This window comes from Oryctolagus cuniculus, chromosome 11 (assembly GCF_051225735.1).
Source record: "Oryctolagus cuniculus isolate XC-2025 breed Fujian yellow rabbit chromosome 11, ASM5122573v1, whole genome shotgun sequence".
Classification (NCBI taxonomy): Eukaryota; Metazoa; Chordata; class Mammalia; order Lagomorpha; family Leporidae; genus Oryctolagus; species Oryctolagus cuniculus.
In genome coordinates this window covers 35,573,116-35,590,812 of record NC_142877.1, presented here as the reverse complement: position 1 = coordinate 35,590,812, position 17,697 = coordinate 35,573,116, and the positions used below count along the sequence as shown (strand labels likewise).

At 41.8% G+C, this 17,697-nt stretch overlaps 1 long non-coding RNA gene across 1 annotated transcript in view; it reads right to left on the bottom strand.

Moving 5' to 3' along the window:
- Positions 1 to 1,285: 1,285 nt before the first annotated feature.
- LOC149123411 (uncharacterized) overlaps positions 1,286 to 17,697 on the bottom strand; it is a 42,120-nt gene continuing 25,708 nt past the window's right edge. Inside the window, exons 2-3 of the long non-coding RNA XR_016217099.1 lie at positions 9,472 to 9,544; positions 1,286 to 1,467 (exon numbers count right to left, since the gene is read on the bottom strand). This is a non-coding gene — a long non-coding RNA (uncharacterized LOC149123411). The remainder of the gene's footprint in view (positions 1,468 to 9,471; positions 9,545 to 17,697) is intronic.

Sequence of the window (17,697 nt, the reverse complement as noted above, 5' to 3'; positions counted from 1 at the left end):
TGAAACGTATTTGCCAAAACATAAATTAAGAGCTGTGCATCTCATTGATTGAGCTGTGCACCTCAAAAACATTTAGAAAAAAAAAAAAAAAGACTAAGGGGAAAGATAGAACACTAATCAATTAATCTTTATGGTACCATCCCAGGCACTTTGACCTCTGATATAGAGAGGATGTGCTGGCGGCCAGGCGACAGCACCAAGGAAAAGCTTTGTGCATAGGAATCATCAGTCTTGATAAACTCTACACACAGACATCCTCCAACCAATACTCATACAAACTAAGCAAAAAACAATGTGTGTGCCAAGCGAAGGAACCTTTAAGACAAGTTGCATGTATTCTTTTACAATTGAATCACATCTCATAGACTCTCCTGATCAGAAAGCTAGGGTCTATTACTGTGAACATTAAGTCACTGAGGCGGCCAGTCACCCAAATGTGTAGTCCCTCTCCCATGCATTTACAAACCACCCTCTGAACTATCTGGATTCATTCACATGCCACACCCACTACACTAAACCACTGGGTTAATTAAATGAGTAAATAAAGTCCAGATAATATACTTACAACAGTACCTGAGACATGATAAAGGCGCGGGAAATTTCAAATATGACTACAGTTTCTGCTGAAAACTTTTCCTTTCTGCTACAGTTGGGATGTTAGCTTAGGTGTTCCCTAAAGGCCCATGTGTTTCAGACTTGGTTCCTAATGGGCCTAAGAGGATGGAAAGTTAGTTTGATTATGAAGTTTAGAGTTGGGCTTTTGGTAGGTAAGCAGATTGGGTTAGGTTGTGAGGGCTGAGCCCCATGATGGAGAAACATAGACAGACACGCCCTCCCTCTTGCCACGTGATGCTCTTCTCCACTTCAGGATTCTGCTAGCAAAAATGCCATCACCAGATGCCCAACCAGTGGGCTACCCAATCTTGGTCTGTGAACCTCCAATATCATGAATCAAAACAAGCCTCTCTCCTTCATAAACAGCTTGTCTTGGGTATCTCACTATAGTTAAAAAAAAAAAAAAAAAAAACCTGATTCTATCTCATACTCCTTCAGTTCATTTTTTAGTACTACTGGATACTAAAGAGGGAACAGGGTCTTGGATGCTACCTCAACTTTTGTAGAGTTTTTGATTGCCTATAGGATATACCCCAAAAGATAAAATCAAGAAAATATAATTTTTCATAGGTCTAAATTCTTACCCTCCTACCCATTTTTATAATATTCTAGAATTCCAGAGGGCTTTTTTTTTTTTAAGATTTATTTATTTATTTGAAAGTCAGAGTTACGCAGAGAGAGAGAAAGAGAGAGGTCTTTCATCCAATGGTTCACTTCCCAGTTGGCCACAACAGTTGGAACTACACCAATCCAAAGCCAGGAACCAGGAGCTTCTTCTGGGTCTCCGGCACAAGTGCAGGGGCCCAAGGACTTGGGCCATCTTCTACTGCTTTCCCAGGCCACGGTAGAGAGCTGGATCAGAAGTAGAACAGCCGGGTCTCAAACAGGCGCCCATATGGGATGCCGGCACTTGAGGCCAGGGCGTTAACCCACTGCACCACAGTGCCGACCCCCCCAGAGGGTTTTTCAACATCAACATTTTGTACTTAAGCAAACTGAGACCCAAAATGGAAAAACAGATTTCACCATTATATCCAACCAATGCTCAACAAATGCCGTTATAAAATATGTACTGGGGTAGGGAGATGGTGGCTTCCTTTCCGGGTGCTGAGAAATTCAAAACGTGCCTAGTAAACAAATTCATTCATTTACATAAATTAAATTTGTTGAATCATGATGATTCTCTTTTGATTTCGTTCAACTAGGTTTATTTTCCCCATATGAAAATACTGTTTGTATTCCCATATTTTATAGGGACCATGCTTTACTTTTAATCCAAGAAAGGCAGTGTAACAAGAGAAAAAGCAGAGATGTGGGACTATCCCACCCTAGCATCTAACCTAGAACATGTTACCCTACCACCCTAAATCTGAAGATAATAATTGCCCACATTGCAAGGTTATTGTGAGAGCCTAACATCATGTCAGGCATAATGTGTGGCCTATACAGGATTTCAATAATTGAATGTGTATCAGTAATAATAGATATTTTCCTTTCTTAAGGTACGTGAGACAATTGGCCCTGAGCCCATCACCTTCAGCCCATCACCCCCTGCCCCAATCTAAATGTATCCCAGGGTCAGTGATTCAGAAACAAAGTAGAGCATGAGAACTGTCATAGGCCAGAGTGATGAAGTCATGTTCTGGTCCAGCTTTTGCTTTGTCCTTTGGGGAACTGGAGAAGCATGATGCTACAAGGATCTGAAGCAAGCAAACAAAAGAGGAGGCAGCAGCCTGAGCTCCAAAATTCAAACCTAGACCAAGCAATGCTTCCAAAACAGCCTCAAACTGGGGCACAATGAAACATTATGTAACCAGAAGGCTCCTTTATTTATTCCATTGGCAAACATTTCCTGCTTGGTTTTGTATAAACACGGGTGCAGAATTTCCTAGCAGTCGTATCTTCTCCGGGGCCAGCTATCATTACCCTGTTTGGTTCGGAAGGTTGACCTCATTGTTTTAGCAGCTTGCTTCTCCTCTGTACGCCAGATGCTTTCTTTGGTGAATTGGCTCAATTTAGAGATGGGTTTTGGGTTAAACACTTCTGAATTAACAGCACAATAAGCTTTAGTTGTTCAAAGTAGCATCAGCAGCATCCAGGGAGCTCAAGTGTAGTCCTCAGCTTTTCTGAGCGGTGGAAAGACACAAAGACAATGAAGGAGTTCATTTCTGTGGGGTTCATTGTTGATAAGACTTAGTACAAGAAGTCTCTTAGAAGTTTATGGAAAATGTATATTATGAAAAACTATGCAGGTATTTAAAAAATTGCTGCACCAAAACAACTTAGCTTTTCACTCCTCTTTTCCATGAACTTTTTGAAGCCTTGTATGTTCTAGGAGTTATTTAAGAACTTTACAGGTATTAAATCATTCCATGCACACACACAGAGAGGCACTATTTTATTCCCATTTTGTAAGAGAAAACTAAGGAACAGAGAGTCAAAGTGACAATTAATAAATGGCAGAGCCAATATTCAAATCCAGGTGGGGATTTCCTAGATACTGTGGTCTTATCCTCTACGTCATACTACCTAAACACAGTTCTTGGGAACAAAAGAGGCAGAACATATTTGAGCTATGTCTTCTAGCCACATATTTAAGCAATATGCTCCTTTCAGATGAAGATAAACATTTATTGAGTACCAACTATCTAACGGACTCAGAGCTAAATAGTACGTAGATCCTGTTCTCTAGACCTGTACTGCCCAATACATTTACCACTGGTTACATTTCAAGTGTACTGGATGGTGTAGATTTGGTGCAAGTGTATTGGATAGTGTAGATACACGACATTCCATCAACATCAAAGGTTCTATGGCAGTGGTGTTCTAGCCCTTTACTACTCAGAGTTCTGTGAAACAACTGCATCAACCTCACGTGGAAGTTTTCTAGAAATGCAGTCTCAGGCTCTGCCTCAGATCTATTGGATCAGACTTCATCATAACAAGACTCCTAGGAGATTCAGGGGTATCTGAAATTTAAGAACCACTTCAGTGTAGAAAACTTTTTTCTGGCCTTATTTTTACCAATAATCCCAACTGTTTTTATTACACACACACACACACACACACACACACATCATCACTCTCATTCTGCTTCAGTACTCATTGATAACTAAGCTAGTAATAATCAGATAGCTTTAATTCCTCCTTGAAGCATTTGTCATAAAATAAGTGACTTAAAGGTATTCAATGTAATGGCTAGCATTATATCTTAGCAAGTACAGTCACCACATGCAGTACCAGCATCCCCCATGGGTACTGGTTCATGTCTCAGCTGTTCCATTTCCAGTCCAGCTCCCTGTTAATGCCTAGGAAAAGCATCCACATGGGAGACCCAGAAGAAGCTCCTGGTTCTTGTCTTCAGCCTGGCCCAGCACTGGCCATTGTAACCATCTAAGAAATGAAATAATGGATGGAAGATTTCTATGTCTCTCATCCTCTCTCTTCCCTCTCTCTGTGTAAATCTTTGAAATAAATAAATTTTAAAAAAGATATTAAAATTAAAGAAATAAGAAGATGGAGTGACAGGTCGTTGGGTTTTGTCCAATACTGACTCAAACTGCACCATGACAAGGGGCAGCTCTTTCTATTATAAGAGGAATCTGGGCAGAAAAATTTAGACAGGAGAGAACAGTGGAGACAACTGAGCTTGATGGTCAGAACCATGTGGGTGCCAGTCTTGGATCTCTTCTAAGTAGCCGGATAAACTAAGACAAATTACTAAAATCCTCTGGATCTTAGCTTCCCCACATGCATGTGAAGGCCATTTCTATGTCTAGAACTCTACGTTCCTATGGAGCTGGTAGATAAAGAGAGAAAAGGGAGGAAGAATGGACTTTTAGGGTGGGGTATCAGCCCAAGGTAATGGTGAAGGATGGATTATTTCACTCCTGCATAAAGGAATCCTGCTACATAAAGATCCTTGTTCAGCAGAAATGAGCATGAAATACAGCATTGTGACCCTGGCTCCAATAGGGTCCTCTGAGGATAATTATAAAATATCTCTCAGCGCAATATTGATTGTGTTAATGGCCTCAATTCTCTACCTTTTCCTCTACACAGTCTTTGCCTTGTGACTTTGCAGCTTTTCCCATAAGGTGGTGTGATCTTTCCCCCCTAGCCCTTTCATTCTACCATGTGACTTTGTAGTGCCATGTCTCTGACTCTGAAATGGCCATATGACTTGTTTTATCCAGTAGAAAGAGTCAAATATGATAGCATACAAGTTCAAAACCCAAACCTTAGGATGACTATTTCCGCTTGCTATCTGTCACCATGCCAACATGACCTGACTAGCCCACTGGAGGGTGAGAGACACATGGAGCAGAGCTCGGTGGCTGCAGTTGACCCAGCAAAGGCCATCCTGGATTAAGGAATATTCAGTTGACACACAGGCATGCGGGTTTGTATGCCCAACAGGATCAGCTTACCCATAGCTGAGCTTAGAGACATAAATGCTTAGTTTAATACACCAGTGATGTTTTGCATTATTGGCAAATTAAACTATTGTGGTAACAGATAACAGTCACACTCCTCTATAGGGAAAATTCATTGTATGTTTCTAAATATAGGATAGGATTTGTGAATATAATCATTATCATAGAAACTAAGCCCTTTTTACCCATTTCTAATTTAACTCTCACAATTGCTCCCATAAAGTGGACTCTTAGAAAAAAGGAAATTGACACTCATAGACATCAAGTCACTTACCTATAACCACATCACTTGTAAGAATTTGAACTAGGATTTGAACCAGCTTTCCTAATTCAACTCTCACATTTTAAAGCCCCAGTGCTACCCAAAGATTGTATGATGCATGCAAAACCACTGGTCAAAGAGTGTAGGTTCTACCTCAGTTCTTGCCACTAAAGAGTTGGCTGAATTAGAACATCATTGCTCTCTGTCCCTCAGTTTCTTCAACAGTTAACAAGAGGAAGATGAGAGGCTGATTTGTTTTCTCTTCTATTTTTTTATTTATTTATTTTTGACAGGCAGAGTGGACAGTGAGAGAGAGAGACAGAGAGAAAGGTCTTCCTTTGCCGTTGGTTCACCCTCCAATGGCCGCCACAGCCGGCGCACTGCGCTGATCTGAAGGCAGGAGCCAGGTACTTCTCCTGGTCTCCCATGGGGTGCAGGGCCCAAGCACTTGGGCCATCCTCCACTGCACTCCCTGGCCACAGCAGAGAGCTGGCCTGGAAGAGGGGCAACCAGGACAGAATCCAGCGCCCTGACCAGGACTAGAACCCGGTGTGCTGGCGCCGCAAGGCAGAGGATTAGCCTATTGAGCCACAGCGTCAGCCTTCTCTTCTATTTTAACATTCCATTCTAAACAGTTAAGAACGTAGTTTTTTAAATATCTAGATTCCTGCCTGGAATGACTTAAGCATCTCTTAGAGGTTTCATGGTAAGGCTTTTAACAGACTGTAAACACAGGCACAAGTCTAATGGACATTGCATTTCTGTTGGAGTCTCCTCCATACCCTGTTTGTGGTTGTACAAGGTGAGATTGGAAACTTGAGAGTGTACACAGGAGCCAGATTGCTCTCTAGTGCTCAAAGGAGCTGGATGGATCTTGCTACTATCATGGCCTTCAGAATAGGATACACTCCTTGAGAGGAAAACAGCCATGCAAGGGAGAAAAATAGTGTCACCTAGGGGAAAATGGGGGACAGGAAGAAGGCTGATAGGAAAAAAAAATTGTACATAAACAGATATCAAGGATAACCAGTGATAACAACAACCAATGTTTATTAAATGTGTATGATGAGATGGGTCCTTGCAGGAAACAAGAACATGCACCTCCTGGTTCCCTGCTCTGGAAAGCTGTGCTGCCCACTGTAGGGATTGCAATCTGCACAGTCTCCAGCTCTCATACTTCTCGGGGTCCATCTTAACTGAAAAGTCCCTAAGACCCACCCACAGCCCTTCTTGGGATAGCCCGGGGGAAAAGACTGAAGAAATTCAATGGATGGGTCCTCCCAACCCCACTCAGGATACCTCTAAAGGGCTGTTGTAGCTCCAAAACCTACATCTTGTCAATTGAGGCTTCATCAGACTTATACAGTTTGACTTCTTTTTCTAAATTTTTCTTCCTAGTCTTCCTTTTATGGGTATTAATTCTTAATAAGCATTTTGCATTCCAAAATGTTTAGTGTCTGCTTCCAAGATACCAACCCAAACTCACTCTAAAAGTTATTGTTTTTGGTGAGTCCTGAGATCAAATCCATTCACCTGATGAAACTCTTATTTTATTTTTTTTTAAAAAACAAGAAATGAAAAAAAGAGGGGGAAAAAAGAATGAATGAGGGTATGGAAATTAATAGCCGTTATATAGTTTCTGAGATTCATGATTCACTATCACAGGCTTCCAAGAAAATGGAATTAATGACTCTTTTTATAGATTAATTTGTTTATTTGAAAGGCAGAGTAAGAGAGAGAGAGAGGGAGAGGGAGGGGAAGGGGGAGGGGGAGGGAGAGGGAGAGAGAGAGAGAGATTAAGATCTTACATCCTCTGGTTCACTCCTCAAATGACAAAAGCCAGATCTAGGCCAGGCCAAAGCCAAGGACCCAGAACCCCATCCAGGTCTCTCTCATGGATGGTAGGGGCCCAAATACTTGGGTCATCCTCTGTTGCCTTCCCAGATGCACCAGCAAGGAGCTGGATTAGAAGTGGGCAACTTTAACCAGTGCCCATACAGGATACTAGCGTTACAAGTGGCAGCCTAAACCTACCAGCACTTCATGACACTTTTGAACTCTTGTGGAAGCAGACACTGGTGCTCAAGTGAACATCAACCTAAATGAGGAGGTAGAAAAACTTCTCCCCTCTGTTCCCAGGTTGTTAATAGGCTTTCAGGTTCTACAGCAGGAGTAGAAGTATGGAGACACAGGAGAGACGTGGGGCAGGTTAGAACGTGAATCTCAGCAAGATCTGATTGAGTTCCCAGGAGTTTCTTTGTCCTTTGTTTCCTTTGAGTTTATGGAACCATCGTTTGATAAGAAATAATAAGGAATGCATATTGATCATTTACTATGAGACAAGTACATGTGCTAAGGGCTGTGCATGTATTATGTCAGTTATCACTCACAATAACCCCAGGAGACGGAGGTAGATATTATCATTCAACAACTACTCATTCTCCCTTTCTCCTTCCATGGGAAAAACATAATTACCCACCCATCAATGTTGAACTTGGCCATATGACTTGTTTGACCAACAAAATGTGACTATATGCCAGCAGAGGCTTTGCTGGGATTGGTCAATAGCTTGGCTGATTGTCTTGTTCTCCTGACTCCCCTCCCAGAGAAGCACTGTTCTTTCAGCTTTGTCGGACTGCAGCAGGTCTGAACCAAACTGTCAGTTAGGAACACAGTTGCCACATTTTACCTGCAGACCCATGAGGAAACAAAAAATAATCTGTGATCATAAGCCACTAAAATTTAGGGAACAGGGGATGCTGTTTGCTACATGACATTATTATAGTAAAAGCCAATGAATAAAAACATGCTCTGTACTTACTCCCATTTTCAGATGAAGAAATTGAGGTACAGAGAAGTTAAATGACTTGACTAAGGTAACACAGCTAAATTAATGGAGAATCTATAATTTAAACCAAGCAATAAACCTCTAAAATACAGTGTCCTTAGCCCTTCATTTATATTGTATATTCAGCATTTGAGATAACATTGTGATTTCATTTGAAGTGAAATGCCAAGAGATTGATTTCCATCTCAAATCAAGTTTCAGTTATTTTATTTCCTATGTCATTTTGACATTCTTACATGGCAATGCCCATTCCTAGATGAGCCAACATTTAACATAGAACTACTCCAAATATAATAACCAAAAAAATTATACTAAAATGTCTAATTATATCACTTACTCAGAAAATATGCACAGTTTTCACTTCCAAGTGATAGTGAGTTATCATTAAAAAAATATCTGATTCTCTTATCAATAAAAAAACTCAGGGCCAATTTCAAGTGCAAGAGAGATGAGAAGCATGTTTGAACAGGCATATCTCTAAACCTTTGTGCATTAAGAGACGGATATAAAACAGGAACTGAGTCTTGAATTTAACTAAACTTTTAAGTTAAATAATTAATTATATATTTCCTTTCAGTTTTCCAACATTGTGATCAAGACGTCTTTCCCCTTGTTATTCCACGCATAGGAGCCAGCTTTTCCTATACGATACTGAAATGCGTACAATTAAGTCAAATGATTTATGAGAAACACTCCCCCACCCCCTTCTCTTTCTTTGCGTTAACTGAATTTAGACGATGAGAGAGTCTTGAACCTTCCCGGGGAATTTCAAGACTCAAACAGAACTTCCATGCACACCCTTCCTCACGACAAGTCCATCCATCATCCCCTGCCATTGTGGCTGCTTTCACAGCCCTTAGAGAAGATAAACTTGTGACCCAGGCTGGGAAGTCAGGACTGACTCATGCTGCGCAGCTCAGCAGTAGAAAGGGCATCTGGCACTTTAATTTCTTCCTTCAGACTTCCCACTGCCCATACCAGAAGCTTATTGACACAGTCCTCCAGCCCCTTTCAACTCAAGCCATTTATACACCTCGCTAGAGATGCATAACTATAAAAGTTCCAAACCATTAGTTCAGATTCTTTCCAGACCCCTTCAGAAGGTCTGCCCTAAAGACAGTGACATGCAGTAAATGACCTCAAAGGGAACATGCCACAGAATACTTACTGGAAAGATGACCTTGGATGAGAAAGCATAACAAAGAAAGGTACTTTAAGATTGTGCCTCTAATTGGCTCAAATGCATTTTTACCTCTTTTAGCTAATGAACCTCATGAACAAAACAATGATAGTGATATTGTTCCTCTCACCTACATGCTGGATGAACAAATTGTCCTTTTGTGGCCCTCCAAGCGTCTGCCATCAATAATATTCAAAAGGCTGCTGCAAAGATAAGAGTTCATATAATCACTATAGTGTGAGAGAAAATGTCTACAGGTTTCACTTACTCACTATGAGGTGCACTATGAGCCTGGCCCTGCCCTGTGTATGACGGGAAATGCATGGCGATGATGGAGCTATCACGCCTTCCTACAGGGTGCTCAGAGATCCAGTGTTCCTTCAGCAAATGTCTGTGAGCAACAGGCTCAAGGTGAGTCCCAGTGCCTGAGAAAGAATTCAAGGGACAATCCATCAGTTATCTTGATTTCCAGGACTTCAGAGTCTGCAAAGAGGAGAGAAGGCTGACACTAGATAATTCTTAAACATAACAGGAACTGGCTCATTCCTAAGAGAGACCCAGAGAATGGGAAGTAAAAGGTTGATGAGACAAATCACTGGAAATTCAGGAGGAATAAATTGAGGCATGAATTTCCACTGGGTAAGATTTGGAGCTGGCTATTGAGAGACTGGATCTAAACTAAGGACGATGAAGGGAGGGAGTCTAAACAGAAGAAAATCCTACTCAAATAAACAAGTGATAAATATTGAGAAATAAAGGGAAAATAGTACAGATGGTTCCTGACTTATGATAGTTCTGCTTACAATTTCTCAACTTTAAGATAGTGTGAGAGTAATAATACATTCAATAGAAACTGCATTTCAGATTCTGAATTTTGAGTTTCTTTTCCCCAGGCCAGCCATATGCTAAGATACCCCCTCAAGGCCTGGGCATCAGTAGTGAGTCACAACACCCAGTAGCCACACAAACATGAGAGGAAACAATGGACATTCTGCAGTATTCTATGTTGGCAGAGGCTTTTTGATACAGGTATTCAATAAATTACATGAGATACTCAACCATTTGTTATAAAATAGGCTTTGTGTAGGATTATTTTACCCAATGATAAGCTAATGTAAATGTCCTAAGCATGATTAGGGTAGGCTAGGCTATGCCATGATGTTCACTAGGTTAGAGTATCAAATGCATTCCAACTAATATTTTCAGTTTGTAATGGAGCTATTGAGACACCATCCCTCTGTCTGTAGAAATAACAGTTCAGTTTGACTCAGCTGGAAGGAACATAGTCGGCACTAATGGGACATCAAACGGGAAAAGAAAATTGGGAGTAAATGTCAGGTGTCCATTATTATGAGCCTTAGGTAGATAGGATCTATTCAAAATCTATTCTGCTGAGCCCCGAGTGTTGTCAAGACAGAACACTCTGGTGTGACCAGAACAGCCTGCTTTTATCCAGTTGACATACTGGAGCTTCTAGACAAGATTTCATTCAGGGGACCAAGTATGAAACCACTGCTGTCAGCAAAGTGGAGCTTTGCAAGATTTTTAAGAGGGTCGGGTGAGTCAGAAGATCAGAAGCCAGAAGTTGAATCTGGTAGCAGCGGTGTGTAAGATGCACTGGGAGGTTGTAAGCTTGAGAAGATGAATTAGTAGTTTATTGCAACATCCTCAGTAGAGATATTGGGGCCTGAACTTGGGCACAGTCGTGTGGGATAAGAGACCAGGAAGTTATAAACTGGATAGTCAAACTTTTGAGTCTTGGAGACAAGTGAAACACACTTGAGAGTTTTAAGACTGGGACACAAATATTACCACTAGAAACATAAGATAAAAACACTTGGGACAAGTCTGTAATTGAGAAGCCAAGCTGAGTTTAGGAAATACTAAGTTTGAGATCCTGGCAAGATTTCCAGATGGTGGGGCTGCTCTTATGGGCATAGTGGATAAGCCACTGCCTCTGATGCCAGCATCCCATGCGGGCACCAGTGCATGTCCTGGCCAGTCCCAATCCAGCTCCCTGCTAATGGCTTGGGAAAATCAGCAGAAGATGGCCCAAGTGTTGGGCTCTTGCCACCCATGTGAGAGACCTGGATGAAGCTTCTGGCTCCTGACTTCTGCCTGGCCAAGCTCTGGCCATTGCAGCCATTTAGGGAGTGAAGCAGCAGAAGGGATGGAATATTTGTTTTTCTCTCCCTCTCTGTCTCTCCCTTTCTGTAATCCTGACTTTCAAATAAATAAATAAATCTTTTTTAAAAAATTAAAAATTTCCAGATGGCAAATATAGCTTGGTGGAAGTGCCTTGTAGGACATTTAGGGAGTGGGGGAGGGTGCGGGAATGCACTGGATAAATACACAGACAAATGAGGAGCAAATTAAATGGTTAATCATATACATGAGGGTATTTTTTATTAAGTACAAAAATTCATTAGATGTCAGACTCTGCTTACTATTTGCTTCCCTGGTTTTTCTTCCTGACCCTCAATAAGACAGGTACATAATCTGCATCTTATTCTTCTAGAGATCTTATTTACTACCAACTTCAAAAATCCACCTTCCATATCTTTATCTCCAGTCCCATTCTGTCACCTGTCCCACAGCCCCATATTTCAACTGTTTGCAAGAGATGACTGCCAAGCCAACCAAAACAAAGAGGAACTCATCTCCTGTCTTTCTTATCTGGTGCTTTCTCCAAATATCTCGATTTCTTTGGATAGGGATATAAAGCTGTGATATCTCAGAACGTCCCTAATTCATGTCCGGCCGTAATTCCCACTGCCTCTCTTTCCAACCCTGCTCCAAGGAGACCAACCTGCCCCTGACCCTCTGGCATACCTACTTTTATTCCTTCTTACCTTCTGAAGTGTACTGACATTCCTTCTCTCTGCCAGCAAGCATCTCTCCCCAACACTGTCCTCTTCTGATTTGTACCCCTTCTCCAAGCCTTGGAAAAATTCACTCCTTGTCCTAAACCACTTTCTTTTCCATTCTAGGACAGATATGAGGCTTTGTCTACCCTCAATAAACAAATCAGATGGTGTTAGTAGATCTATTGCCTCGCATGTCATATGTTGGTTATAACCATAGATATGTCATACAAAGGATTTGAAAGTTAAATAAGAGTTCCATTCATAGTTATTATCATTATTATTACAAGTTAGACATTGGGTTAGGTATTTAAGATTACAAGTAGGAACAAGACACAGTCTATGGGGCCGGCACTGTGGTGTAGCAGGTAAAACCACCGCCTGCGGTGCTAGCATACAAACAGGCACTGGTTTGAGTCCCAGCTGTTCCTCTTCTGTTCCAGCTCTCTGCTAAGGCCTGCAAAAACAGTAGAAGATGGCCCAAGTCCTTGGGCCCCTGCACCCATGTGGGAGATCCAGAGGAAGCTCCTGGCTCCTGGCTTCAGACTGGCACAGCTCCGGCCATTGCAGCCATTTGGGCAGTGAACCAGTGGATGGAAGACCGACATTCATTCTCTCTCTCTCTCTCTCTCTCTCTCTCTCTCTCCACCTCTGCCTTTCTGTAACTCTGCCTTTCAAATAAATAAATAAATCTTGAGAGAGAGAGAAGGACCTGGACTGCATTTCTGGCTGTAGGCTTTAACCTTGGCCCAGCAAGGGCCCAGTCTTAGCAGTTGCAGGTATTTGGGGAGTGAACCAGCTAATGAGAGCTCTCTCACTCTCTTTCTCTCTCTCTCGGTCTCTGTGACTCTCAAATAAATAAAAATGAAATTCTAAAACTCCAGTGGGATGAAACAGAAGTGAACTGACTGAATGCTGTAAGTCACCAAGCAAGTGCTTTGAATCTGCTGATCTGGGGAGGGGAGATGCCGCTGATACGAAAATCTCTGCTATCTTATCTGGTTATCTTGTCCACAACGTCAGGCATGACTGTTCTATATGAGACATGGACAACGTGCTCTATAACATTTTCTTTCCTTTTTTTTTTTTTTTAAGAATTATTTTATTTGAAAGAATTACAAAGAAGTAGAGCCAGAGAGAAAGGTCTTCCATTCTGATGGTTCACTCCCCAAACATCCAGAGCTGAGCTGATCCGAAGCCAGGATAGGAGCTTCTGGGTTTCCCACATGGGCACAGGAGCCCAAGGACTTGGGCCATCTTCTACTGCTTTCCCAGGCCACAGCAGAGAGCTGAATCAGAAGTGGAACAGCTGGTACTCAAACCAGCACCCATATGGGATGCTGGCGCTGCAGGCTGGGGCTTTAACCTGCTGTGCCACAGCGCTGGCCCCAACATTTTCTTGAGTAGTCCTTTGGAAAACACATCTTACTTTCCCTTTTTGTGCTTTTTACTTCTCCCAGGACTCTGTGCACTATATACATGTCACACAATAAAAAGTTTTATTCTAAGCGTCATCTGACTATATTTCAAAATAATAATGGGCGCCAGGTTCTAGTCCCAGTTGCTCTTCTTCCAGTCCAGCTCTCTGCTGTGGCCTGGGAGGGCAGTGGAGGATGGCCCAAGTGCTTGGGCCCCTGCACCCACATGGGAGACCAGGAGGAGGCACCTGGCTCCTGGCTTCAGATCAGCATAGCTTCAGCCATTTCGGCCAATTGGGGAGTGAACCAATGGAGGGAGGACCTCTCTCCCTCTCTCTCTCTCTCTCTCTCACTGTCTGTAACTCTACCTGTCAAATAAATAAAAATCTATAAAAAATAAAATAAAATAAACAAAATAATAATGCTATTAGTAACAGTCCAATATCCATATTTAACACTTTGCATGGGTAGGACCTCATTCTATGTGCCTGTATATTACACACACATACACACACACAAAATCAACCTTAACTGCCCAATACGTATTTTCTCAGAGACAGAAACATGAAAAAAAATGCACTCAATCTAGGGATAAAAAATAAAAAAGGAATTCTAATCTGAGCTTCACTTTCAGAACAGGAAATATGAAAATTAATTATCCTTTCCAGGCTCAGTCTACTAATCCATAAAATGTGTACACCAGATTCTGGCTCCCAGTCCTATGTGATCCTCAGACCTTCATCTAGGGAGATTTAACATTCATATTCCTGGATTCCCTTTCTGGACCTACTGGATCAGAACTTGCAGGCAAGGTGCCTGGAAATCTCTATCTTGAAAAACCATTCCAGTGATTAGAATAATCAGCTGAGTTTGGGAACCTTTCTCCCAATTCTGATTCTCCTCACATGAAAAGATACACTCCTTTCCAAGAAGTCTTGGATAGCTGGGAGCCTGGATCTGAGATAGGACAAGCATCCCAGGCTCCTAGAGAGAAGTGACAGAGAGAAGCCATACTAGTGATGCCTTCCCCCTCTGCCTTCTGCTCAGAAATACACTTTCTTTTCACTCCCCAACTGCAGTTTCTCATCAACATAAAAGTCACAATGATTCATGATTCTTTCACCATGACAGCTAAGAGCGAAGAAAACACTTTGATTATTTTGATACCTCTTAAGGACTTAACGCCAGCTTTGAGCATGTGACACCAAATCTCCTTCATCAGATAATATTATTGCAGTTGCTAAATTCAGTTTGAATCAGATACCTATCTCCAATTCTTTCACTTACTCGACTGTTATTTTTAAATCTTATAGCATCCTCCTTGTTTACATAAAGCTACATTTAAGGAATTATACTCAGCTTTCCTGGCTTTGATCGAGTCTTTTCTGTAAAATACCACTTTGCTGGGGCTTTCACTCAATCAGCTTAAGAGTAAAGTTCTTCCACTCTCCCAGGGTAGCTCAGGGACTCCACTCTGCAAACTCTAGGGCGCGAGTTCTTACTGAAGGAGCAAAACCACCTACAAGAACTTCATAGACAGAAATTTCCCAAGTCAGAACACGCTTGAGGAAATGCATATGCTCATCCAATACAACCATAATCTCTGCCCTGACATCATACAACTGGGTACCTACAGACAAACTAAGACAACCACCCAAAGCTTTTGGAAACTAAAGTTTAAGAAAGAGAGACATTGTGCTGCATTCTCACAGGTGGTAGCATAAGAAGCCTAATCCCACGGAGCCACCACTTCTGGTTAAGGCCTCTCAACCTTGAAGTCCGACTGCTTGGCTCCATTTTTTGCTTGTTTTGGGAATTAGTTCCTTTATCACAAGGTTGCTGTGAGATTTAAATTAGATACTATGCATATAAAGCTGAAAAGAAATCCTCCACAGGGTAAGCGCTCCATGGGTATTGACAATTATTTGTGCAGGGCTACAGTATTTGAGGCAAATTAAGTCAAGTAAGTCCCTTGTGCCTCCCCAATTCGTCCCACCCCCTCAGCAGTAGAGAGTCGTCTTGAGCAGCTCGACTTTGTCTATACAAGAAGCCTATTCAACCAGGCAAATGAGTGCTCCAGTCATTCCAGGCTTCCATTTTCTTACTCAGAGACTTGAAAGTGCCCCCTGTTTTTGGATGACTGCAACTGTTTTGAAAGCCACATCTTTGTGCCCTTTCCTCTGGCCTAAGGGACACCATAGCCAGGACCCAAGTGTCCCATTCCAATTTGACATTGTAAGGTCATCTTAATAACTCTTGCATAACAACAAAGTCACAACACCATTGCTTCTTCTGGTCCCACACTGCTGCCATTCTGGAGGGAAGAGATGCTTAATTCAACCTCAATTAACCTCAATTGCTGGCACTCAGTAGGCACCCAACACATGCTTGGATCATTAGAATCTCCCACTCTAAACCCTCCCCACTAAAGCACACAGAGTGTTGCAATGGTAGTTTTTAAAAATTACCAATGAATCTAAGATTGTCCTAAAAGGGGAAGGAAATAAAGAAAAAAATAAAGAAAAAAAAAATAGGGCAGTGGGACTGCAAATGTTTTACCATGTTTGCCATCCCATTTGGAAGGGAGGATGTGAGTGTAAAGTATAGGCATTTAAATAGAATTCCGTCTGTTCTCCAAGATTCAAGCCTTTATTCAACAAAGACGAGAAAATATAGATTCCCAAGTCATGTCTAGGGAAACAACAGAAGGGCTACCCGTGATTCTAGATGGGTTACTTGGCAAGGGAGACTGACAGTCAAACGGTCAGGCATGTTTAAACAGTGTCTGCCCCAGACAGGCTTGAATAACATCAGCTCTTTGGCGTTAGGCCCTCACACACACTCATTTCCCACTGAGCGAGATGGCTCTGCATTCAGCAAGGGCAATGGAAAACCAAATCATGCAGAAAGTCAATTGATGGCAAAGTTTCCAGAAAGGAAAAAACTTATCATTCAGTGACAAAACCCAAGCTTTCACTGGTTTAAAATGCGGACTTTTGACAGTAGGTGGATTCTTACTAAAAAATGATTTGGAAGGATGTTCTTGATGTACTTCAGAACCATGGGTAATTAAGATAGTAATTTCCTTTCTATCAAGAGTTAAAAAACAGAAAGTCACTATTACTGAAACCTAATGTTGGAAGTACATGGCAAAGAGTTGGCTTTTTATGGAGCTTTTATTACATCCTGTTCACTGGAACACTAAAAACTCAGCCTGTTCCCAGAACCTATTATCATAGTCAAAATTCTGATATTCAGAAGAAATATAATAAGCCTTCAATATTTAGTTCATATCTGAGGGGAGGGGACTGGGAATGAACAATTCTACCAAGGGAAAAATAATATGAATTATTCAGAAGAAAATTCTACAAAAAAACTTAATCTTCTCTGTTTCCACATATTTGTAACTGATATAGCTTCAGGAAGTAAAGAAGTTACACCCATGCTGGTTCTAACTGAAAAGACCCATGGCATTCTGGGAGTGGTCTCTTCTTATCAGTGTTACTTTAGGGAACACAATAGTTCCCAAGTATCACCAGTCATTAGGCGATCAAGCAAACTGCCCATTCTCTACCCCAAGATAATGGGCTTATTAATGTAAAAATCTCCAATATAACATGTTCCATTATTCTGAGGACAAAAACATAAGGGATAGCTTTTCAATTTTAAAACATTCCAGTACAAAAGTTCTGCTATCAACAAAGTTGTTATGGACAGAAAGGAAAATGACATAGGAATAATACTTTTGTAGAATTCAATTATTGAGGGGCCAGAGTGGTGGCACAATGGGTTAACGCCCTGGCCTAAAGCGTCGGCATCCCATATGGGCGCCGGTTTGAGACCCTGCTCCTCTTCCAATCCAGCTCTCTGCTGTGGCCTGGGATAGTAGTAGAAGATGGCCCAAGTCCTTGGGCCCCTGCACTCACGTGGGAAACCCAGAAGAAGCTCCTGGCTCCCAGCTTCGGATCAGCACAGCTCCCGTTGTTGCAGCCATCTGGGAAGTGAACCATCGGGTGGAAGACCTCTCTCTCCTCTCTCTCTGCCTTTCCTCTCTCTGTGTAACTCTGACTTTCA